At 36.8% G+C, this 24,907-nt stretch overlaps 1 long non-coding RNA gene across 1 annotated transcript; it reads right to left on the reverse strand.

Annotated features, from left to right (window-relative positions):
• Positions 1-914: 914 nt before the first annotated feature.
• On the reverse strand, positions 915-3,117 carry LOC128807039 (uncharacterized). Its single transcript, XR_008437029.1, has 3 exons — positions 3,021-3,117; positions 1,225-1,303; positions 915-1,004 (listed from the first exon to the last, which is right to left on the reverse strand). It is a non-coding gene; the product is annotated as an uncharacterized LOC128807039 (long non-coding RNA).
• Positions 3,118-24,907: the final 21,790 nt, after the last annotated feature.

Raw genomic sequence — 24,907 nt, forward strand, 5'->3', positions numbered from 1 at the left:
ACCTCTTCTCAATCTCATCTCACCTTGACTAGCCAAGTAATGGTGAAGTACTGAGGCAGCTGTTTTCTGTCAGAGCTAAGAGAAAATGAATCTTCATAAGAAGTTGCTTTATCAGGCCCACCTATTCTCCAAATACTTTCACTTGTATTGGCTGGCAAAGAATACGCTTCTTTCAGCTTTCTCCTGCCATTAATTCCTCTTGACTCTATCAACAGCTTCTCCTGCAACTAACCACTAAGAATATGAACTTACAATACAGATTAGAAGTATTTTGCCTCTCTTATGGGAAAAAAAAAATGTGGGTTTCTTTCTTTTCCTGCTCTCAGCTGTTGTTTCTTCCCTTTTCTCCATCTGCTATTAAAAATGTTCCAAAGTCCTCAGAAAATGGTTGGGGCTTTTTTGTTTGTTTCTGAGTAAAATATGGAGCTGGCCAGGCTATATACTTTTATACCTTCTGTCAAAATGCCCATTAGATTGCCTCATTTTCTGTTATGTTGCAACTTTATATAACTTGTATTTTTTAGATTGATTTATTTTTTGATGCCTTGGTGCCTATCTCAGATCAAACTTATTTTTGTTCTACTTTTTAAGGATAGCCAGAGCAGCTCAGTAATTTCAAAGAGTAGTGCATGTTTAAAATTTCTGGATACCTTAGTCCTTAATGGCTTAAATACTCTTAGTTTGTCATAAGGCTTAGTAATGGAGGAATGGCTACATTGTCTCAGAAGAGTGCTTTTTATACTTGTCATGAAAATCTTCTTTACTGCGTCTTCTGAAAAATTGCAGTGCAGGAATCATTGGTGGTAATTAGATGTAACCTTTAATGGTTCTGTCCTCCTGGATGGAGCCTGACCCTACCATAAATCCACGTCATCAATGGCAAGGTCTTTACATTGCAGAGTTACGGTGGAAAGGTCTTGACCAACACCAGCCACAGCCAGGGAGTGGGGAGTAAGCCAGGCATATTTGTGTCTCTCCTTCATGAGTCAGAGTAAAGGATCCTCCTGAAGGAGACAGTTGTCAAAACAGGATATTAAAAGCAGAAATCCAGAATATAGGAAAAAAAAAGAACTGGACTTGGCGTATCCATTAAGACTGTAGCTCCAGAAAATGCTATAAACTCTGTACCAGTGTTCTGATCTTGGCAGCAAACCATAGGGGGATTCAATGGACAAAAACAAGGAGGAAAGACAGTCTATTACAGTGTACAGGGTAATGGCTCACCGGAGTATCTGGCACAGGCTCCTTTCCTCAGGAATTTCATCATTCTTATGTATTTTATATCCAGAGGCTTACCTCAGAGCTGTGGATTGAATTTGACATTCAAACATTAGTTTTTGCAATGATCTTCCAGTCTTTCCACCACAGCAACTATGTTTTTTTTTTCCTGTATTCCTATCTCCCACATCAGGGTAACCATCTGACAAACTTGAAAATCTGGATCTATCAAATCTGGATTTATCACTAAGTCAGAACTGAGCACTTGTTCTGTGGGTGATTGGTTAAAGTTCACCCTGTCTGCTATGGTAGAAAGGAAAGCCAGAGTTAATCTAAAGTGGTAGGAAAATTTCTACATAGCTCTTTTACAAAATCTTTGCAAATGTTTTTGTGCTGTATTCCTGTTGATCAGAATTCATCATCAGAGTAAAAATAATTACAGCATACTCATAAAGCTTCATTGGTTTTCAAGTCCACACATTTCAAGTCCACAAGACCAAATTTAAACAGAAGCTTGTAATTAAGTGTCCTTTTCTGAAGACGTGCCTCTGAGTGACTTAGCACTTATAAGCAGGATTTGCAATACATGTTGGATCAAAGAGAAACACGCTTGTGCCAACCAGTTGGAGCTGATTTAAAAAAAATTTGCCTAAAATGCAGTTTTCCTTTTTATATGGCCCAGATACAACTGAAAGGCACACCTCTAATTCCCAGCTGTCCGCCCTCATGGCAACTGGCTGTCTCTGTGACTTCTAAAAATCTTCTTAAGAGAGGCAGTAGCCTTAATGAAAATTCTTATGGAGCAAGTTCTAAGCATGTTAGTTGACCTGCCTAGTTTTGTTGCTAGGATAAGTTCAACTCCCTTCTTGGACTTAGGTTTAAATTTCCTTTATAATATTCTGGAGGTTTCTAGACAGGCCTTTTAAAACAAATATAGTTAATATTTTAAAATTACAAACATAATTTTCTTTGACTTGTAGATAGCTGTCTGGAGTACCATTAAACCTAAAAGAACTGCAAACAAAACAAAAACTAATTTGAACACAGAACAATGTAGAAAGTTTCCCTAAAAGCAGTGATTTAAAATATTATGCAGGTGTGAAAATTAGAGGTTATATCCAAAACTGTTTTTCATCCTTAACTATTGTGTCTGTTACTATGGAACAAAGAAAAAAAGAAAATATATTCTAATTTGGTATGTCTTATTGAACTATTAGGTAGAACAACTAATCCCTGCAGTTTTAATGTGAAGGATTTCCACATAAGAAAGAAGAAGTAGATATATTTTCATATGTTTATAATTCTTTATTTTATCTTCTGTTTTTTCACGCAGGACTTTTTTCTTTTCCTTTCTAACACAACATAGCAGAAACATTTGATAATACATTAAAAAACTGCATACTTTTGAGGAAGGAATGTCAGTATCTGATTGAACCTCAGTTCACATAATTAATTCAAAGGGTGGAATATTCTGGTTCTTTTATCTTGTACACTACAAGAATCTGAACTCTTTAAAAACAAATCACCAATTAACATTCATTTACATACTAAAAAATAGTGCCATAAGTGATAATGTTATTTTAACAAAACCACAGTTGGGTCTGATTAGTAATTTTCTACTGTTTATGATTTCTTGCAGATTTCCAGGTGTTCAGAATTTCAAGGTATTTTAAAATCCCTGCTGTGTCTGTAGCCAGCAAAATTATCTTGTTTTTCTTTAAAGTGATGTCACTAAAAATACCAAATTATTTTTACAAATAGAGCTATGTTTATCCCATCTGCAGTTCATCCTTCTTTGGTACCTTAGGGCTTTGTTAAGTATGTCATTGTTTAGTAGCACAGTTCTAAACAATGCCTTTTGAGACCTAGAAAGTTATAGTTATTAGCCTGCCAGGGAGAGCTTCCCCATACCAATGTGACAGAGACTGTAGCCTGAACAACTTGTTTCTGCAGTGTTGTTTCTATGGGAACAGATGCAAAATGCTTACCACAGTACTATGACACAACTGAGTGTACTATGGCCTCTTTAATTGCATTCTTTAGGAGTCACCACAAACGAAAAGAAAGCATCAGTCTGTGTGGACTCCTGGTTAATTTCAAATGACACTTTTGAATTCATATTGCGGCATATTCTTTCACCCATTTTAACTGCTTCTTTCTCCTACTGTTTACCAGCCAAAAGAAAAAAAAAAAATAGTCACCTAAAGACATCCAAAAAACCCTGCATTTTAAAGATGGAAATATTAAAAATTGGTATTAGAGACTATGTAAATGGTAATTCTACCTCCTTTATTTGTAGTTCATATCAAAACCAAGCTGTTTTCCTTTTGTTTATTCTCTAATATTGACTCTCCCTTCTATTTTATATACTACCTTATGAGCTACTGAGCTCTTGTCTTCAAAGAAAAGCTCCATTGTTTAAGAGAAGGAAAAAAAGGAAGGAAGGAAGGAAGGAAGGAAGGAAGGAAGGAAGGAAGGAAGGAAGGAAGGAAGGAAGGAAGGAAGGAAGGAAGGAAGGAAGGAAGGAAGGAAGGAAGGAAGGAAGGAAGGAAGGAAGGAAGGAAGGAAGGAAGGAAGGAAGGAAGGAAGGAAGGAAGGAAGGAAGGAAGGAAGGAAGGAAGGAAGGAAGGAAGGAAGGAAGGAAGGAAGGAAGGAAGGAAGGAAGGAAGGAAGGAAGGAAGGAAGGAAGGAAGGAAGGAAGGAAGGAAGGAAGGAAGGAAGGAAGGAAGGAAGGAAGGAAGGAAGGAAGGAAGGAAGGAAGGAAGGAAGGCAGTTCGGAAGGAAGGAAGGAAGGCAGTTCGGAAGGAAGGAAGGCAGTTCGGAAGGAAGGAAGGCAGTTCGGAAGGCAGTTCGGAAGGCAGTTCGGAAGGCAGTTCGGAAGGAAGGAAGGAAGGAAGGAAGGCAGTTCGGAAGGAAGGAAGGAAGGAAGGAAGGAAGGAAGGAAGGAAGGAAGGAAGGAAGGAAGGAAGGAAGGAAGGAAGGAAGGAAGGAAGGAAGGAAGGAAGGAAGGAAGGAAGGAAGGAAGGAAGGAAGGAAGGAAGGAAGGAAGGAAGGAAGGAAGGAAAAAAAATATCAGACTGAAAGTCTCTCCCAGCTTTTGCACACCAAAGCATTAGGGCACTAGGTCTACACACACTGGATGCGTTGTCATGAGCACAGCACTTAACCTTAAGCCTTTGCTTAACACCTGTAAATGCTCTTTATTACTTCAGCCATTCACATCTCATCCATAGCACTGCTGTGCTACCTCAAATACCACCAGATACCAACAGCACTTGAAAGGGACCTGGTTTATCATTAATCCCCTTGATTTCCATACTTATAGGTTATGCACAAGTTGAATTAGCAGCAGAGACAAGACCCTCTGCAATCTCCTAGTTCCCTGCAAAGAAAAGAAAGAATAAATCTAAAAGTTTAGTCGTTCATCATCTACCATGGTCTATTTAAAGGTACAGTAAGGTACAGTATCATTGGAATCTCTGAGTCCTGCTGAATAGAGATAGCAAAATAAAATACATAAGTTCTGTCAGCTAAGGACGAGTTTTCAGCTTTGAAATCCTGTATTGAACTGGATAATTCATTCATCAGGAATACTGAAAAGTGCAGACAAGAGGACTTTTTAGGGGTAGAAGATCAAGAAATAGCAGAAATAAACACTGAATTGATCATAAAGAAATAACTGAATTGTCAATTAGATTGTCATGTGATGGAAATCAGAAACAAGCCAGGGGCAGGAGTTTTACAGAGCTGTCAAAATAGTTGAAATAGATGGAAATAGTTGAGAAACAAAGACAGCTGTGATATGGTCCAAGCACCATGCACTTTTTATGTCCAAATGATGATTGCCCTTGTTCAAAATATTACTACTACTACTTCCAGTGCCAACATCACTGTTATTGATCATTATCAGTTTCAAATGCCTGTGTGCCTCTGTGTCCCTGAAATCTAGCTGAGGCCTGGATTCTTCTTTTCAGGACCAGTCAGCTGGAGCAACATCTCACAACCAGTGGACAGAAGCCAGGCATAAGCTATGACCACAGAGTTGCTTACAGGCACGGAGGCAGTAGCTGTTTTTCCAAGGCACCGGACGAAAACCTGAGCTGTGATTTGCCAGCATTATTCCAGTCTCAGACAGGGTAAACATCCAGAACATTTTTTGTTGTCTGGTAACCTCAGTGTCTGCACTATATTTGTGATTAAGTTTCCTCAAAGGCTTACAAAAAATTGGGTGCTGCTGACATGTCAATCACCTGGACACTTCTCTGCTTGTAATTTGCTTTTTAAAAAGCCACTGGCTACTTCCATTGGTCAGATCAGTTGAAAATTTTGAGCTTAGCATTTGGAGCAGAGAGTATATAAATGCAGAATACTACAGAGGGGACAGCAAGATTTCAGCCTCAGATTATCAATGAATACTTAATTTCACAACAGCTTTTCAGCCATGATTCAAATGTGTTTCAATAGAATAACTTCAAATTGGTATGCCATCTGTTAGGATGAGAGAAATCAAATGGAATTGGAAAAGAAAATGAAGGAATAGTAATAAATTATTTTGGTATATTTGTTATTTCTGAATGGATATATGGTTAATTTATATTTCATAATTTCAAGCCTTTAGGAACAAAGGAATAAAAAGATGGTTATCAAAAGACTAGTATATGACATATGTTTAAAAAATTAATAGGATGGGACTAGCCTGGAAAAGGACATGCTAGGATAAGGCCCTAAATCTATCTGGAAAACTCCTTTAGGTGTCTGAATCTTATTTAGGAGTCTAGAGCAAATAGCTAGGTGACTGGATCTAAATGGTCCTGCTTGAGCAGAGTAGTTGGACCCGATGACTTCCAGAGCTCCCTTCCAATCTTGACTGTTCTGTGATGCTGTTATCTAAAATTTAGATCTTAAAACCTCATATTCAACAGCCATAATTTCAGAGTGTCTTAGCTTTCCATCAGTAGGCACTGCTTTTAGGTATTACCAGCAACAAAAACAGAAATGGCTTTTTCCACATTAACTGTGAGGCCAAGTTCAGTAGACATTTATAGCACACTTGCTAGCTGACACAAAGTCACACAAGGATATGTTGTTTTGTCTAGCTTCATAAGCAAAGAAAGTTTCTTCTCCAGATTTTGTGATTGTCTCATGCAAAAATTCATCCCATCCTTGTCTCCTATACCTGTGTTGTTGTTGTTAACACTAAGCTTGTTTCTGTTCTGCAAACAGGTGAAGCAAAAGCAGCACTGTAGTTCCTTCTATTTCACTCATTCAAAAAATGATTATATGTTCAGTATTCAATATTTAAGCATGACTTCACAGGCTAGTGGATAAGGAAAGAAACTTTGATTACATGCTCTACCGAACACTTAACATAGGTTAGTTATTGTTTACTGACACTTAGTCTGTTCAAAAGAGTAGCTATATAGTGGAAGGAAGCTGTTTATGTTTGTTAGTCAAAAAAATGTATTAATTTTATGGAGGGGAAAAAGTTTAAAAAGGAAGTAGTAAGGGAAACCTTTTTCCTTAAAATATATTTTTTTTGTATTGTGCAGAAGTTTTGAGGGAACAGATGAGAAAAAGAGGGACAGAAAAACCAACTTTCTTCTTCTCTATTAGCCATGTTCTTTCACAGTTGTTGGAGTAAGCACCTGATGTCAGGAAGCAGTGTACAGAAATGCCATCTTGTCATTGGGACTTAAATGTCTGGCTTCCCTGTTTCCACTGTGTCTTAAGTAGCTCAGTGTCTCTTTCTGCAACCGGCTTTAACGGATCTTATCTTTAGATGTGAACTCCTATCCCTGTTATTTGCCTTATTTCTTGGCACCCAGTTTTCTCCAGCATTTATGAGAAGTCTAGGCAGCGGAATAGGGGAATTCCATAAGGCAGAAAATCCTTTAAAGGCTTAGTAAAATGCTAGACATTGCAGGGCTTAAATCTTTTCACGATCTAACCCCAAATTAATATTACTCCTAAGAAACAGTATAATTTACAGGAAAATGTGAAAATGTGAGATAAGGAAGATATTTTATTACTTTTTTCTTGTACATTTGTAAAATACAAGGGCCAAAAATATCGTGTTCTGTCTCTAAGCACTATGTCAAATAAAGGAAAAATATCCCCCTCATTAGGTATTTTCCCCTCATGAGGTATTTTTATCTCCCATGAATAAAGTGCTCAAGTGTTCACTTGCTTTCTTCAGATTATGCCTGTTGGTACTGTCTGCAGCCATGGTTTTCACAGTTCTTATTGTGGTTATCTAGGATTACCATCAAGATCATGCAGAGGATGAGTTGAAAATAGCAGGACTTTATTAAAACCATTACATTCTACAATGGTACTCAAACTATTAAATGAATTTCAGATCTGATGTCAACTGTTGTCAGTTAACATATTTTAAACACACATTAATTAGATCAGGAATCCTTGATTAGATCAACTAATTGCAATCAGGTCAACTTCTCTGAGTGGTAGGATAGAGTATGCCATATGCTTTTCTTCTTAAAAATAATTTGAAGCATCATTTCTTATCTCCTTTCTATCTTTATATGAGATAATAGTACTTCTTTTTCATACTTGAGTGGTTATTTTACTGCTTTTTCAATGAACAGATTAATTTTTTCAAACCAAAGATTTCAGTTTGTGGATATGCTTTGTTTATATATAGGCAGATGTGTCTGATGGGTGAGCCTAGCTGCAGTATTAACTTTTGTTCTAAAGCTATGAGAAAAAATACTCACTGCAATTGTTTGAAGCATTCAAACACCAGTGGACATTATGCAAAACAGACATTCTTAGTACTAAAATTTTTGAAGCCATAACAAAGAAAAGTAGCATGTTCTGTCACCAGCCATTATTGATTACTTTTATTTTAGTAAAATAAATGTTTAGTCCTTCAAATAAAATGGACAGATAATACAGATGTAAAACAGAACAATTATATTTATCTAAGTTGCTTTTCTATTTTCTTCATTTCTTCCTACTTCCTTTTTTCTTCTGTTACAACTCAAGAAGTTAATGCTGCTATAAAATATAGAACATAATAATTCCTTTTAAACAGAAGCTGGGTTTCTTTCCTTGCTAATAGCTCACATTTTTTCACATCTGGGTTTTATTTTGTATTTAAAATAAATAGGTAGATATTAATTTACGTAGCCATTCTAATGGAGAAAATCAAGGTAAATATTTTGATTTGCATATTGCATGCCCATGTTTTTTTAAATATCCATTTGTCTTCATTCTCTGTGTATTGAATCTAAAATCTATGGCAATTTTCAGTGTTAAATTCCATCCTTAGAATCTGCTTGCTCTGATATCTAAGATTAGTCTGTGACTATTAAGAGATCAATTGCTAGTTCCGTTGTTAGTGCCTAAATACTCCCACATACTTACAAAGCATGTAAAACTCTTCACTGCTCTTACCTTGCATATATGTCTCAGTTCTCCACCCCGACTGACATATGCAGAAAAAGGAAAAAGGGTACACTAGACACTCAGGAATATGACATTCCTGAAAAGGCATTCTCTTTTCTGCACTGCAATAGATATATCTTTAATTTCATTTTATTGCCAAGCATGGTCAGTGTTATTGCAGGGTCTCTGCCAGTGTGACATTTTCTGTATGTGTTATGTGTCCATTGATCATTGCTCTAATATTTAAATTTGGCTTTTTTTTTTTTTTCCTAAAGAAAATGTTTAGTTTAATGTAACAAATATGTCCTTAAAACTAAGTAATGGCTAATCAATTGTAAGCTCCCCTTTTATTTCCAGTGTCAAAACACTAAATCTGAAAGGTATATTGACATTGTCCAGCTGTCAGAAGATAAGGAAGGAAAGGAAGTAGGATTTTCTTTGTGCCATCCTGCTTGGAGTCTGCTGTGGCTGGGGATGGCACTGGGCCAGTTGCCAGCAGCGTAGCTGCTGCCAAACACCCAAGGGTCAATTACTATAAGGGACAATCAGTGACTCTGGGCTTGCTGGTGTCTTAAGGCTGACTGGTAATATATATTTACTTTTGGAAAGTAGTTTTTAGCAGGAGGCCAGAAGTCAATCAAGTGAAGAAAAGCCCCAGCAGAGTAGTAAACCTTTTACATTCCAAAATAGTAATGGGGTATTTAGACCTGGATAAAATTGGTATTTGAAGACACCCTGCCCTGGATGAAAAAAGTGTGCTTTAGTATGCTTCCAAAGCCCACTAATTTAAATACATGATGTGGTAGTGATGAGAGCAAGCAGCATGGTAGCTAAAGCAGTCTCAATTAGAATGTCCATGAATGGATGTCTTCCAGCTGAGCTTCAGTTATCTACAGTGTTTACATTTGATTTAGTTATCCTAGACTTCCTTTATAATCAGAAAAGATTAATTTCTGTTTCTAAGGTGTTATTCACCTCACGCTAAATGTGCCCTAAATTTGGATCACAGAAACTTTTATATGTAGGAACTGATTGGCTCAAATGTAAAATTCTGAGTGGTGACTGTGGTGTCTAGGTGAGATAGACTGGACTTTATGTTTTTGATGAGCTGAACATATACTCTAGCACTAATTTAATATGTAATTTATTAAAAGAAATCTAGTTTGAGAAGAAAGAGTACTTATCTACATATTTAGATTAGTGACACATGCTATTCAAAAGCCTGTGTAAGTGTCTAAGTCATCTTTAAGTATGCCAGTCATTAGTTCATCCCTCCTGTTTATCCACTACAGCTTTGTTTCCTTCTGCCATAGCTTCAAATGGTCACTGCAGAAACTCACTCACTCCGCTGCTCAGTTGGCACTGTGTGCTGTCCCTGGAAATCTCCTGGCTGTGTGCTGCAGGCACATGCTTCACTTCTTATCTCACTTCCTAACTCTTCCTTGACTCTTCATCTCTACCTTTTTGGAGTTTTTTAATGAATTGATAGCTGGTTTTGATCTCAGGCAAATCAAACTCGTGTGAATTCCTCTCATTTTTAATCTTTACAAGTTACGCAACCTAGCAAAAAGTTTCTAGTGGATGAAATTTGAGTAGTGAAAGTGAATACATTTATCCCACAGGGAATCACAAAAAGAGTGGAGGTAACAGCATGTATCTGCAATGGATTATATGAGTTTTATGTAAAGTGTGATTCAGCTGCCCTTAACATGTTGCTATAAATTGATGGAAGAGTGGGGAGAAATTGACTGATAATTTTTCTGTAACATCTTCAGCACCATCAGCTGTTCTGAAAAAGAATAAAAAAGGAAAATAATACCCCAGTAAAATGATTTCTGATTTTAAATTGTCCTTTTGTTGCAAAATATATGATTCTGAACATAGAATTTTCTTGACAACTTTCAGCCAAGAGCAAAGTTTTATTGATGCCACTGAAAATAGGGAATTATAATGTAAACCCTGACAAGATCCTTAGCTATTGTGGCACAAATGGCAATAGTATATAAGCAGCCTACCATATATTTTTTATGTTAATAAATATGCAAAAGATAAAATATGGAATTTTAATATTGTAAACTCATATAAACAATCTTTTAATAATATTACAATACACTTCCCTAAAATACAGCAATGCATATACAAATCTGAAGCAATATGTTATTAGAATGTCCCAGCTAACCAGAAGAGAAATAAAATGCCTATCAGTGTAAATTCATTGACACAGCAGCTCCCTCCTTTTAACTTTTGACCTTGTTTTTATTAAAATGTTGTTGAGTGTCTGGGTTTTTAAATTTTCATAAATTCTCTGGATGCTAAAACAATTTTAAATGTTTTCAAGAGTTGTTACCTGATATCTAATTACAGCTGAACATAAAATAAAATTAATGAAGTTTTGTGCATATTGTTTCTAAACAGTCAAATATAAAATAATTACTTCAGTAGCAGTTTATAATTTTGGTCTAAAAAAATTGAGAAGATATTGTGGAGGTCTCTATGGAACAGGGGAAAAGTTAGATAGTAATTAACACTTGTAACCTAAAATAGTATCTTAATACTGTGTTGTGAAATAGAAAAAAAAATATAAAATATCTTATTTCTAGATGTCTCTGGACCTTTACAAAATGTTTTAAGACTCTTCAGCAGAAAAGCCGACCTGTTGTTTTAATTTGACCACTCATTTGTTTAGTATAAGGAGAAGTCCTTGTGGCCATGAATATAACACTGGCAGTAAAAATTCAGGACTTTCCTATCTCAAGGGAATGTCTTTTTTCTCTACTTCAGCTTTATCCTCCTAAAAATCTTGTTAATTTAGGAAATGCTGTTATTTGACACTTATCTTATTGGATAGATTAGGTTTAACAGTGATGAAGCACATTAGGTATATTTAAAGCTTCTGAAAGCATAGATTCATATATCTTTTTAAATTAAATTAAGTAAGGTATTTGGAGAGTTGTCTATAAAAAGTGTGGAGGACTTTTTGCTGTACTGAGTGTACATTTTGTATAAAGTGTAAATTTCCAGTGTATGGCATGACACACCATATCAATGCATATTTAAAACATAATAGTATTTTTACATTTCAGTTCAGTCAAGGAGAATGTAGACTGGGACCTCATTTCAAATCTGACAGCAGTCAAAAGTCCTACAGTCTAAGCTATCTTTATGACCTTTTGTAGTCTTGTCACCTTCAGGAAAGAATCCACAATCTGAATCATAGAAATGTAAAAAGCCTGTGTCCTCATTAGATCATGAGAAGAGACAAATTGGAAGACTGATCTTGGAAAAATAGTGGTTCTCTTCGACTTTCCTGCATTCCACCATTTCTCCATACAATATAGAACAACCTACATACTTAGTAGCTGAACTGTGAATTTTAACTATTCTATGAACACATTACAATTCACTTATATCTTGCCCTTGTTCAGCATAGATCATGCAGTCTCTTTGTCTCCCTTCACTGTTTTAATTTTATGGGCAGCCCAACCCTCCTAAAAGTCAAAATAGAAGGCAGAAAAGAAAAAGTACTAATCCCAAAGCTGAACTGCTTAACATCTGCCTGGGAAATCCTGTTAAAAATATTAGTATATGATCTATGAAACAAGGGAACATGATGCAGCCCAAAAAAAAAAAAAAAAAAAAAAAAAAAAAACTTGAATTAATACATTTATTCTGAAGTGATACTTTTAAAACTATATATGCAAAATATTTAGATTACATGTTGACAAAAGAAAATTAATTGCTAGATAAGATGAAAAAGATTAATAATTAGATTTGATAAAATTAATAACCGAGATACAGTTTTGCAGTATGCTGCTTGGTTCCCTAGCCACATTTTCCTATTGTGTACATTGTCTGAATATGGTACCAGATGCTTCCCTACATACCTCCAGAGAGAACCATCATATCACTATCTTCTCCACCCAAATAATCTTTGTAGAACTTTAGGTAGCTAAACCTAGGTTCAGCCAAATAGTTCTATGTATGTGGTAATTAGCATAATTTTGGTCTAGTGCACTGCAGTGTTGACACATGAACTTTCATTAACTTTACAGGAAAATAATTGCTCAGTCATAGCAATTAACTCTAATCAACATGGGAGACTCCTGAAGGCAATGAAAACCACAGAGTGTGAGGGCCAGTGCTGGTGACATGCAGTTGACAGTCATGAAGAAACTGTGTCATCTGTCCTGTGGGGCATAGAAATAGTGAGATGTCAAAATGGCATTTATGTGTGATTAAAATGCTTTGGTTTCCAAGCTTAGTTTATTCTCTTCATTGTCATGAAGTGTTGCACAGTGGGATTCAGCATGGTTTAACACAACCTTAGTTTTTTAGATATATCACTAGTCTTTTTTGCTTTTTTTTTCCTCAGCATATTTTTATGTAGCTGAATTTTCTTTTTAATATTGTAAATATTTCCATGCTATCTTTGGCAAGCAAGCAGATGTTTTCACTGTCATGAAGGAATGTGCCTGGAGGGCAGTTGTCTTCTCTGCCTCTCCTTAGGCCTTTAAGGGCTAGACAGACATTGTATCTATGTAATGAACAGGTAAGTAAATTCAACATTTCTGGAAATCATAAATAATAGTACTTGAAGGCATGTTTTAATTCACCCATCTGCAATGCTGGAAATAGAGGGAAATAGTATAAACATACCAGATCTCAAAAACCTGAATGGTGCAGAATTAAAAGCTGTATCTTTGGCAAAGTAATTAAACAGTTTGGGATTTTGGAGGATTTGAAGAAGTTAGAGTGAGATTTTAGCATGTTTTCTCCATTAGTATGAGTTTTTATTGTCTTATGTAGCATGAATGTATTATCTGGGCACCAGAGAAAGGACCATGAAGATTTTCTCCTTCAGGCCCTGTGGAGTGGCCAGAAGGGAAAGGTCAATAGTTGATGAAACTTTGCTTGACAGAATGTACAAACCCATTGACTTAATTTTCTGTCAGTTCTCATGTGATTTTCTGAAAACTACATGCCCATATTGACTACCTATCTTGCACAAACAACGGTCTCATTGGATGTTTTTGCAGAGCTATAAAGGTAAAATATTTGGAAATCTTTCTCCACATCACACATAAGACACACCATTGCTTCAGGGGGAACTGCTATTCTGCTTCTGTCTTTCAAAACCTGGCAACAATAAATAAGAGTTTCACTTCTTTACCAGTCAATGTTATGCTTTCCATGAGCATTAAATTCACATGAAAGTGCTGTTCTTTTATGGAAACACAAAGAATGATATTTATTATAGCATTTTAAATCTTCAATCAAAAATGCTAACTTTAAGCCTTTCACAAATATTGTAGTCTGTATTGAAAACTGTTCAGAAAGAATTTGCTGTCTGTACTGCTTTTGCTATTCATAAAATGTATTTAAAAGGAAATAGTCCCTAAGAATTTAAGCCTATAGAAAAAATAACTGATTTGAACCTGATCTCAAGAAAAATATATGGTTGTTATACTCAATTTTCACGCATGCACAACTCCTTGCTCCATAAATCATATCAAATTTTCTTTATTAGTTATACTGTACACATGGACATTCTACTTTTTTAAAAGCATAGTTCCTCATTTATTAAAGTAGGTGTCAGCATGGCACAAACATTTTTAGGAAAGCTAATATTTTAAAATAAAGGTGCTACACAAATGCTTATAATCATCCAGTCAATAAATACACGTCTTACATTTCCATGTTATTATTGTAAGAAAGAGAAATAAAGGACACAGCCAACTGCAATCAATAGCTAATTTCACTAAGAAGAATAGATACTAGTCTGGTATTTGTATGTCTACGTGGTGTGCTCACTTTGGATGACTCACCACCCTGAAAGTTATCATATAACAATTGTCTGAACAGAAAAAGTTAGAAAAAAGAAAAATGTGGAAGATTTATTTTGAAACTCAGAGTACATGATGAAAAGTATAAATTTCATAACTAAAAGAAGCTTAACAAGACATTAAAATAGTATGAGCTTTCAAGAAAAAGTTTCAAAAATGTATGGTACAAAGGCAACCACAAGATATGACTAAAAGAAAAAGCTGAGGACATCTCTTTCTTCAGACGGTTATAATGCAATAAATTTATATAATTAATTCTTTGTAGATTGATCAACAATGCTATCAGTAGTATAAAGATAATCTCCTAAATATAAATATTTTAATATAATTCTTGGGGTCTTTATTAAGATCTTCATAAAGCAACACTTTCATGTTATGATACTATAGCTTCTAACTCTTCATAGTATCCTGCAGATCTTAGGAAAGCATTAAAATAAATGTCCTCAATTTATTAAAAAAAAGTACCTTATTTCACTAATGTGCATTCTTGAGTTATATATATTTACAAAGTAAAGATAACTGTGTTAAAGAGGCATCCAGCTGAAGAACAGAAATTCATCAGAATTCCAAATGTAGTGATCAATTCTCTCACCAACTCATTCGCAATGAATATAAATTGAGAAAAACATAGAGAAGTAGGCCAGCAGGAGGTCTCAAATGCAGGTGAAATTAAAAATAAACACAGTGGTTTAAAAAAGTCTATTTTCTCATTCTTTCTCTGTAATAGATTGGAAATACTGATAGCAATTGCAGGTTTCAATCAAAAATCTACTTGGAACTTTTTTTGATCTTAAAGTATATTCTTTCAAGGCTAAAAACACATTGAAAAGTTGTATTCCAGCTAAAATTAAGCAAGCTGATTTGTTTGTTTATCATGTCTGAGTCACAAAATTAGCCACTCTGATGCAGACAGATTAAAAAAAATTAAATTAAATAGATTTTCTTGTCCAGGGGGCTATTCAGAAAGGCAAATCCACAAATAGAACTCAAGTTGTGGACATAGTCTAAAGGAAAAGATCTAATGAAAATATTTCTAGGAAACTAAGATAAGAAGAGGCAGTTTCAGGGTTCTTGACTGCCCCACGCACATTGCATACTGAGCCAGGAGTCAAGAGCATGTAAAGCAGCTTGAGGTACTAAAGCTCAAGCCACAGAGGTGAGCACACAGTCAGGCATCCTGCAGACACAGGCCATTTCTTTATCAGCAAATCAAACTCGTCTTAGAGTTCTGAAGGCATGGAGTTAACTCACAGAATGTCTGGCATCTACCCTAAAAAACTGCCAAGATTGGGTGGCTGTGGTCAGTAGCACAAGGGAAACTGGCCATTGTGTATCCTTACGAGCTGCTCTGACTGACAGACCATGTGACTGAATTGTTGGGGCACATAAATAATTACAATAGGCTGAATATTTTTTAGGGAGTGGGTCGAGATTTGTCTAACAAAGACAATCACATTCCCATGCCCTGAAACATTCTAAAGCACACTAGAACTGACTAGTATAGATGCATCTAGGCAGACTGACGTAATGTTACAGACACACAAGTGCTTGAAGCCTTTAAGACCTGAGCTGGAAGTTACGAACTATTAAAAGTAGCTCTTAGCTCTAATTTAGAGCTGGCTGTCATTACACAAAATATTTAATGATAGTCAAGCTTAATTTTTTAAAGTTTGAGGGCAACTGAGCATTGTAACTGTCACTAATGGAGACTATGGTGTCTCCATCCTTGGAGATATCAAAAATCTGTCTGAATGTGATCCTGAAGAAATGATTCTAGGTGACCCTGCTTAAGCAGAGAGATGAACCTCCAAATGACCTCCAGGTCCACATGACCTCCAGGTACCTCTCCCAGCCTCAGTTGTTCTGTGATTCTGTAAAATGTTCTCATTCTCCTGTCCCAACAGTCTACCTTTCATGAAGTGTCAGCTCAACTGCTTATGAGGTTTTCCTCTAAACTCAAACTAGTTGAAAAAATTCTGCAACACAAACAATAGGTGAAGATGCTGAAGTGCCACAAAATTCAGTTATTGCCAAACCTTCTGCAAGATGAAATTATGCCCTGAGATTTCAAGTCCATTTCACACAAGAGAAAGATACTATAATACTTCTTTGTATTCTTACCTGGCCTAGTTTGAAAGAGGATTGGAGCCCTTGCACTTGCTCAGCCACGTAGAGCTGCTGACAGGCACTTCAGGAAGCTGTGGGATCTGAACAATTTTGTGACTGCCTCATTTGAAACACAGTGCCTCACTGTAGCAATGCAGATATCTGAAACAGATGCTGGCAGATTAAAAGTGAATGTAAACTGATTTAATGTAATCCCCTGTTTGAGAAGGAGGACAGATACCGATTTCAAGATGGAAATGCTGAGTAATACTTGTCTTTCAAGTCTGGCATCACAGTCCAGAATTTGGCCTCCTCTGCATACACTGAGCAGGATTCAGTGTTTTAAAAGGCCCCCAGAAATGCCTAATTTATGAAGACATGAAGGAAACAGAAAGCAAAACATAAAGAAAACATTAAAGAAAAGAGAATAATGTTCTTGATCTTCTGCAGCTGAATGAAATTTAATCTGTTCCTTTTTGTCTTCCAGGAATGTCTGACTTCCCAAGGCCATTGCCTTTTGGCAAATCCAGCTTACCAATATTTAGAAGCAATAGTTAATTTTACTATCTGTGCAAATACTGATGTCTAGACAGCAACTCAGTTCTAGCTGGGGAATTGGAACAGAAAACAAAAGGAAGAAGAATGGCTTTATGTTTTCACTAATTCTATACTTGATAAATAACCCTTCTCACTGAGTAGATAATTGTATTCTTATAAGTATCTCATGCTTCAAATGACAATTTGAAGGCAAGAAATTAAGAAAAATTAACAAGAAGACAAATGTTTCTGCCATAAGAATATGTGTAAAAATGTAATGATATAAGCTTATGAGTTACTAAATTTATTCATATTTTAATCCAAGCTCAAAAGAGGAATTTGGGTGAAAAATGTATGGAGAAAGGAATAGCTTGCAATTCCATTTGTGTAAGAAAATACTAATGAATAATATTTATTACTTTTTCAAGTGGAAATGGTTGCCTTCATGAATTGAAAGAGTGCTATTGAAGTCACTAGACAATTTTTCTACATAATTAAGACATAGATAGGCCAATAATGGTCAAACAAATATCATATAAGAAAAAATATTTTTTACTCCATAAATCTCCATGAACATTTTTTATTGTTCTAATTTCTAGTTTGTTAATACCCATTTCCTCATTTGTTTTACTTCTTTGCCTTTTTCATCTTCACCAAGTAATTTTTGTTCATGATTCAGTTTTATGAAGTAACCTTGAACTGACAGTCATTTTCAATGGGCTGAAAATGTACTTGCAGATTCATTGAATTACATTAGATTCTCTCAACAGCTCAAATGTTTTTGACAAACTAAATAAGGCACACTAAGTGTATGGATTTTTATCCTTTTTGTCATAACTGCTTTTCCATGTCATTTCACAAAATATCTCTAAAATAATGTATCTATTTTCTAATTTTAAAAGTTATGAAATGATAAATAAACCCCCTATGCGTATAAAGGCAGCTTCAGACATGTGCCAGTGAGACTCAGTGGCTTTCAGAGACTCAAACAAAATCCTAGATCACATGTATAACAACTGACAAATCAAGTGCTATTATATGCTTTTAGAATCAAGATCCAAGGTGCTACAACATGAATAGACATGCTCTGGGACCTGCTTTTGCATCTTTAGAGGAGATTCAAAAGAGGCTATCTAATTAAGATGCAGAATGTGACACCTATAAATTCTACCTGTCTATCTTTCTGTAGGTTATATTCTAGTGCCTATTTGTTTATTTCTATGTATATGTATACATTGTCTATGAATATTTTGGGCGGGGGTGAGTCATAAGAGTACATGCAGAAGTTGATTGCTGGGGACGATGTGTGTGCACCCACACAAGCCACTCAGAGTGAGAAAGAGTACCAATCTCTCACTGCACAGGTCTGAACCAGATTCTACCCCCTCTATACTTCTGTGCCAGTGCTCCTGACAGTCACACAACCCTGACTCAATACTCCTACTTCTCATTCAACCCTCATGAAGGGCAAAGAAGATGGTCCAGAGCTGTTCTTCTTTCCTCCTTTCTTCATCCTGCTCATATGCAGAATCTCACAAAATTAAATAACTGGACAAAATGCAAAGGACATATTTATAATTTTCATCCATACACGTGCAGGAGACTTCATAACTAAAAAAACATAAACCAAAGGCAAAAAATTAGTATTCTTAGAAATGTGAACTAAAATGAATGTTTATTTGCATATTGAATGGCAAAGCTTTATTTTATCAGAGGTTCAAGCTGAAAATGCTTTCACAACTGGAGGAAATGCAAGAAGCAGCAGAACTATGATGTAGTTGCCATCACAGAAATGTGGTGGGATGACTCACATAGTTGGAGCACTGCACTGGATGGCTACAAGCTCTTCAGAAGAGACAGGAAAGGGAGAAGAGGTGGAGGGGTGGCCCTTTATATTAAGGAGGCTTTTGACACCATAGGTATTGAAACTTAAGATGAAATTGAATGCCTATGGGTAAGAATTAAGGGGAAGGCCAACAAAGCTGATATCCTACTGGGGGTCTGTTATCGTCCACCCAACCAGGAAGAAGAGGTGGACAACTTATTCTATAAGCAGCTAGATACTGTTTCAGGATCATCAGCCCTTGTTCTTGTAGGTGACTCCAACCTACCAGACATTTGCTGGGAACTTAATACAGCAGAATAGAGGCAGTCCAGGAAATTTTTAGAGTGTACGGAGGACAACTTTTTGTCACAGATGGTAGGTGGGCCCACCAGGGGAGGGGCTATGTTAGACCTGCTGTTTTCAAATAGAGATGGGCTCGTGGGAGATGTAGTGGTTGGAGGCTGCTTGGGGGAGAGTGATCATGAAATTATAGAGTTCTCAATATTTGGTGAAATGAGGAGGAACACCAATAAGATTCTTACATTGGACTTCTGGAGGACAGACTTTGGCCTACTTAGGAGACTTATTCAAAGAGTTCCTTGGGGAGCAGCCCTTAAAAACAAAGGAGTTCAGGAAAGGTGGGTGGGCTTCAAAACAGAGATCTTGAGGGCACACGAACAGACTGTCCCTGTGTGCCAAAAGATGAGTCTATGAGGTAAACATCCAGCTTGGATGGGCAAGGAGGTTTTGAAGGAACTTAGGAATAAAAGGAGGATGTATCATCTTTGGAAGGAGGGTCAGGTCTCTCAGGAAGTATTTAAGGGGGCTGCTAAAGCATGTAGAAAAAAAATTAGGGAGGCCAAATCTCAGTTTGAACTTAAAATGGCAACTTCTGTAAAGGATAATAAAAAAAGTTTTTACAAATATATTAATAGTAAAAGGAAGGGTAAGACCAACCTTTGTTCTCTACTAGATGAGGGAGGGTAACTCAGTAACTGCAGATGAGGAGAAAGCAGAAGTGCTTAACACCTTCTTTGCCTCAGTCTTTAGTGGGAAGATGGCTTGTTCTCAGGACAAGTGTCGTCTTGGGTTGATAGATGGTGTCAGGGAACAGAATGGTCCCCCCATTATCCAAGAGGAGGCAGTCAGAGAACTTCTGAGATTCATAAATCTATGGGACCAGATGGAATCCATCCCAGGGTGATGAGAGAGCTGTCAGATGAGCTTGCAAAGCCGCTCTCCATCATTTACCAACAGTCCTGGCTCACTGGTGAGGTTCCAGATGACTGGAAGCTGGCCAATGTAACACCCATTCACAAAAAGGGTGGGAAGGAGGATCCTAGTAATTATAGACCAGTCAGCCTGACCTCAGTACCTGGCAAGATAATGGAGCAATTTATACTGAGTGTCATCATGCAGCATCTACAGGATGGCCAGGGTATCAGACCCAGCCAGCAGGGGTTTAGGAAGGGTAGGTCATGTTTGATCTCCTTTTATGATCAGATGACCCACCTGGTGGATGCAGGAAAGGCGGTGGCTGTTGTCTGTTTGGACTTCAGCAAGGCCTTTGACTCTTTGACTCTGTGTCCCACAGCACACTCCTGGAAAAGCTGCAGCCCATGGCTTGGACAGGAGCACTCTTCACTGGGTTAGGAACTGGCTGGGTGGCCGGGCCCAGAGAGTGGTGGTGAATGGTGCTGTAGCCAGCTGGGGCCAGTCACCAGTGGTGTCCCTCAGGGGTCTGTGCTGGGGCCAGTTCTGTTCAATATCTTTATTGATGACATGGATGAGGGGATTGAGTCTTTCTTTAGTAAATTTGCAGATGACACTAAGCTGGGAGTGTGTGTCAATCTGTTGGAAAGTAGGAGGGCTTTGCAGGGAGAGATGGAACGATTGCATGCATGGGCAGAGTCTAACAAGATGAAGTTTAATAAGTCCAAGTGCCCAGTCCTGCATTTTGGCCACAATAACCCCCTGCAATGTTATAGGCTGGGGACGGTGCGACTGGACAGTGCCCAGGCAGAAAGGGACCTGGGGGTACTGGTGGACAGCCAGCTGAACATGAGCCAGCAGTGTGCCCTGCTGGCCAAGAAGGCCCATGGCATCCTGGCCTGTATCAGGAATAGTGTGGCCAGCAGGAGCAGGGAGGTCATTCCCCCCCTGTACTTGGCACTGGTGAGGCCACACCTTGAGTGCTGTGTCCAGTTCTGGCCCCTCAGTTTAGGAAGGATGTTGAGATGCTTGAGCGCATCCAGAGGATGCAACGAGGCTGGTGAGGGGCTTGGAACACAAGCCCTGTGAGGAATGACTGAGGGAGCTGGGGTTGTTTAGTCTGAGAAAAGGAGACTCAGGGGTGACCTTATCACTTTCTACAACTCCCTGAAGGGTGGCTGTAGTCAGGTGGGGGTTGGTCTCTTTCTCTAGGCAACTGATAGAACGAGAGGATGCAGTCTTGAGCAGTGCCAAGGGAAATATAGGTTGAATATTAGGAAAAAGTTTTTCATGGAAAGAGTGATAAAATACTGGAATGGTCTGCCCAGGGAGGTGGTGGAGTCACCATCCCTGGATGTGTTTAAAAAAGGACTGGATGTGGCACTGGGTGCCATGGTTTAGTTGAGGTGTCAGGGAACAGGTTAGACTCGATGATCTTGAAGGTCTCCCAACCTTGTGATTCTGTGATTCTGTAAAGCCATGCCAAACTCTGAAAGCAAACTTCATACTCCTTTCTGTTTGTAAGTCATATTTTGAGCCCCAACATATATGTAAAGAGGACATTTAGACACAGACTATCACAGATGTCTGTATATAGTCTTCCAGGAAAATCTGTATCCTGTAAAAAAACTTTGAAGTCAGTCCCTCTTTGAATAGCATTTTGACTAGATGACCTTAAAAAATACCTTCCATCTTAAATTATTATACGACTTTATGAGTCATATATTCTCACTGAGTTCAGCAGACACTAGGTTGGACTGGTGCTTCTTACAAAATATGATATTTATTCAAAAATTTTCAGTGTTAGGTCTCTTAAAAAATATGATTCTGGGAAAAGTAATTTCAGAAAAAAATCTCATTATGAGTTGGTTCTATTTTTTAATTCAAAAGGAGGAAACAAACTTAGAAGAATAATTCTTTGTAAAAAAAAGTATTTGTTAAAAACATTTTTTTCCAAAAATTGCTTTGATAGATACCATTCACCAAAATCTTTTAAAAAATCTTTGTTTTTTCATTTTCATAAAAAAAAAATCAGAAAATAGCATTGATTTTGTTCTAAAAAAATTTACACTAAAAGTCAGTTTTCCTTAAAAATATATTTCAATTACATAATTAATCTTCAATATGTGTCACTGCCTTTTCTGGTATGGCTAAAATAGTTAACTAAATAGCATACCTGTTTTTAGAAATGCCAATATTGAATATTAATCAGTTTTGTCATTTCACAGGAAAGCAATTTTCCTCCAGATACAACATCCTAAACCAGCATAAGCTCGTTAACTTCTGAAGCTGATTAAATGACAAAGAACACCAGTGATCCAGATATAAATCTGATAATATCATTACATACCATCAGGGCTATAAGACACGCTGTTCTCATGTGTCCTGGTGTCAAAACAAGTTATCCTCATGGATTTTAATATATTTCAGTCAGAGAAAACAGCTTTGTTTTTGTCTTGGTTTTATATTATAGTATATGCTATTAGACTAATTAAGAAAATATATGACAAACTGTCTTAGGGGACAGATTTTTGTTATGGAGTTAAGGAAACCAATTCAAGAAGAACAAGTGACAATGGCAAGCTGCTGACTGAGGACTTCTAGTTTGACTAAGAAACAAACTGATGGCAAACTATTCTTAAGATGCAACTGAACTGGTTCCTTCCAGCTATTTTCTCTAAGTTTACACCGACAGGAAAGCAAGCCTCAGAAGCTGGAGTAGTCTATCATTCTTTATGACTTCCTCCAAGCAAGAATATCAGGATCACTTGCTACAATAAAATGCTAGGAATAAAAGGCAAATAATGAAGATTTCATGACAGCACTTGATAGGTTTGCTGAATGCTGCAGATATATAGACTTCAAAAGAGAGCTAATAAGAGAAAAAATAGTCACATATAGAAAAGGAGCCACATATGAAAGGAGCCCACTTCTGGGAAGAGACACTGTCACTCAGATTCAAGAGCAGGCAATGTTACTTACCATTTCCAAAGCAGAAGTCCGTATCAGGTGGCCTCAATACATGGAAGATGAGCCAAACAGAGCTGAAATAGCAACATGAGCATCCTCATAATACAAAAATAGTGCTCAGGTAGGGACAGGGAGAATGGTATCTCTTCACAAGAGAGAAGTGTAGAGATGTAAAGCAAAGAGCAAAATAACAAGTCCCAGCTGGAAACTATGAATGGCATAAAGCAGGACTAATGGAACTATCATGTAATAGGTACTTTCCTAACAACATAGAAGCTGCCCAGGGAATCTGGAGATAACACTGCTGTCATCAGTGTCCATTGCATGAAGATTTCATAGACCAAGAGACAAAATATGCTGGAAAAAATCATAAAGTGGTATCCAGTGTTGAACTGAACAGACTATGTCTTGGATCTAAAATTAACACTGAAGTATTACCAGGGGAAAAAAAAAAAAAAAAAAAAAAAAAGAAAAGAAAAAAACCCTGAAATCAATTCAAGACAATTCTTATGCAAAGTAAGACAGCTGTGAAGGTCAAGTAAAATACTATATGGGCTCAGTGAAACTATACTGGACATTTGTATTTAATTCCAAATATAAATAGATGATTTTTTTTTTCAGCTAATTTCATTAAGAAACAAGGATTGATGGCATATCATTAAGTTCTAGACATATTGAAGAAGCCTGATTCACCTTCATGGTAAAATATGACTTGGCAGAGGCTGTTTAAACAATTCACCTGAGGATGAGCACTGCTTAGGCTAACTACGAAAAAGACTTAATCAGCAACTCAAGGCACACTCTGTTATCTACATCCGGGAAATTAAAAAAATCAAAGTGGTTGATAATATAAAATTAGATACCACTTAATGGAGTGGGAGTAGATTTAATAAGTGCTGTGAAAGCAATAGCCTTCACCCTCTCTTGTCCAAGTCATGTCTCCTGGGACCAGGACTGACATGTGGTAGCACAGCTCCTGTATCCATTTGCAGGATTCACAGTGCCATCAAAACACGATGTTTATGGCAACAAAAAAACATTTCTTACTTTATATGTACAGAAAAATATCTTTGCTTGGGCAAAAACATATACTTTCTACAGCTAATTAAACAGTAATTCTGGTATTGGATATCAAAGTATTCTCAAGACAAAACCTGGAAGCAAGCTGGAATAATCCCTCTTGTAACAGCCCTAACCAAGTTTAGAAGACACTGCTCCAGTGAGGAAATATTTTCAAAAGTTAAATAGTTCTCATCATTACATTATTGACTTTTTTCCTAATGCAGTCTAATGTGTGGAGACTGTAATGGATTATTGAGTGTAACTATTTAATTTTTACAAAGATTATACTTATCATATGAGTAATCAAGGAGTAGATAACTTAGGAAGTATATGCATGTAATCAAAAATATAGAAGAGCCAACAGAAGTATAAAAATATCTGTATTATTTTAGTGTTAATGAATTTGTGATATTCAAAAATCCCACTTATTTGGGAAAATGTTACCTATATAATGCTCACAAAATAAAATTACAAAGTAATCTTCCCATGGTTGTAACAGAGTGGTGCTGAGGAATTTGCAAGAAAATAGATGGAAAAAGTGTTCTCTCTGCCTGTACGGTCAGTGTTAAATGGACCCTTCATCTACATTACCAACAGATATGCCTCTTCGTGCCTTTAGAGCAATATTCACACACTGCAGCTCTCAGGAAGCTAGGAACCTCTTTCCCTTTCATTCATGGTTTTTCATAGGTGATCACTCTACTTTTACTGCATTAATAAGGACTGA

This window comes from Vidua macroura, chromosome 5 (assembly GCF_024509145.1).
Source record: "Vidua macroura isolate BioBank_ID:100142 chromosome 5, ASM2450914v1, whole genome shotgun sequence".
In the NCBI taxonomy this organism is placed as follows: domain Eukaryota; kingdom Metazoa; phylum Chordata; class Aves; order Passeriformes; family Viduidae; genus Vidua; species Vidua macroura.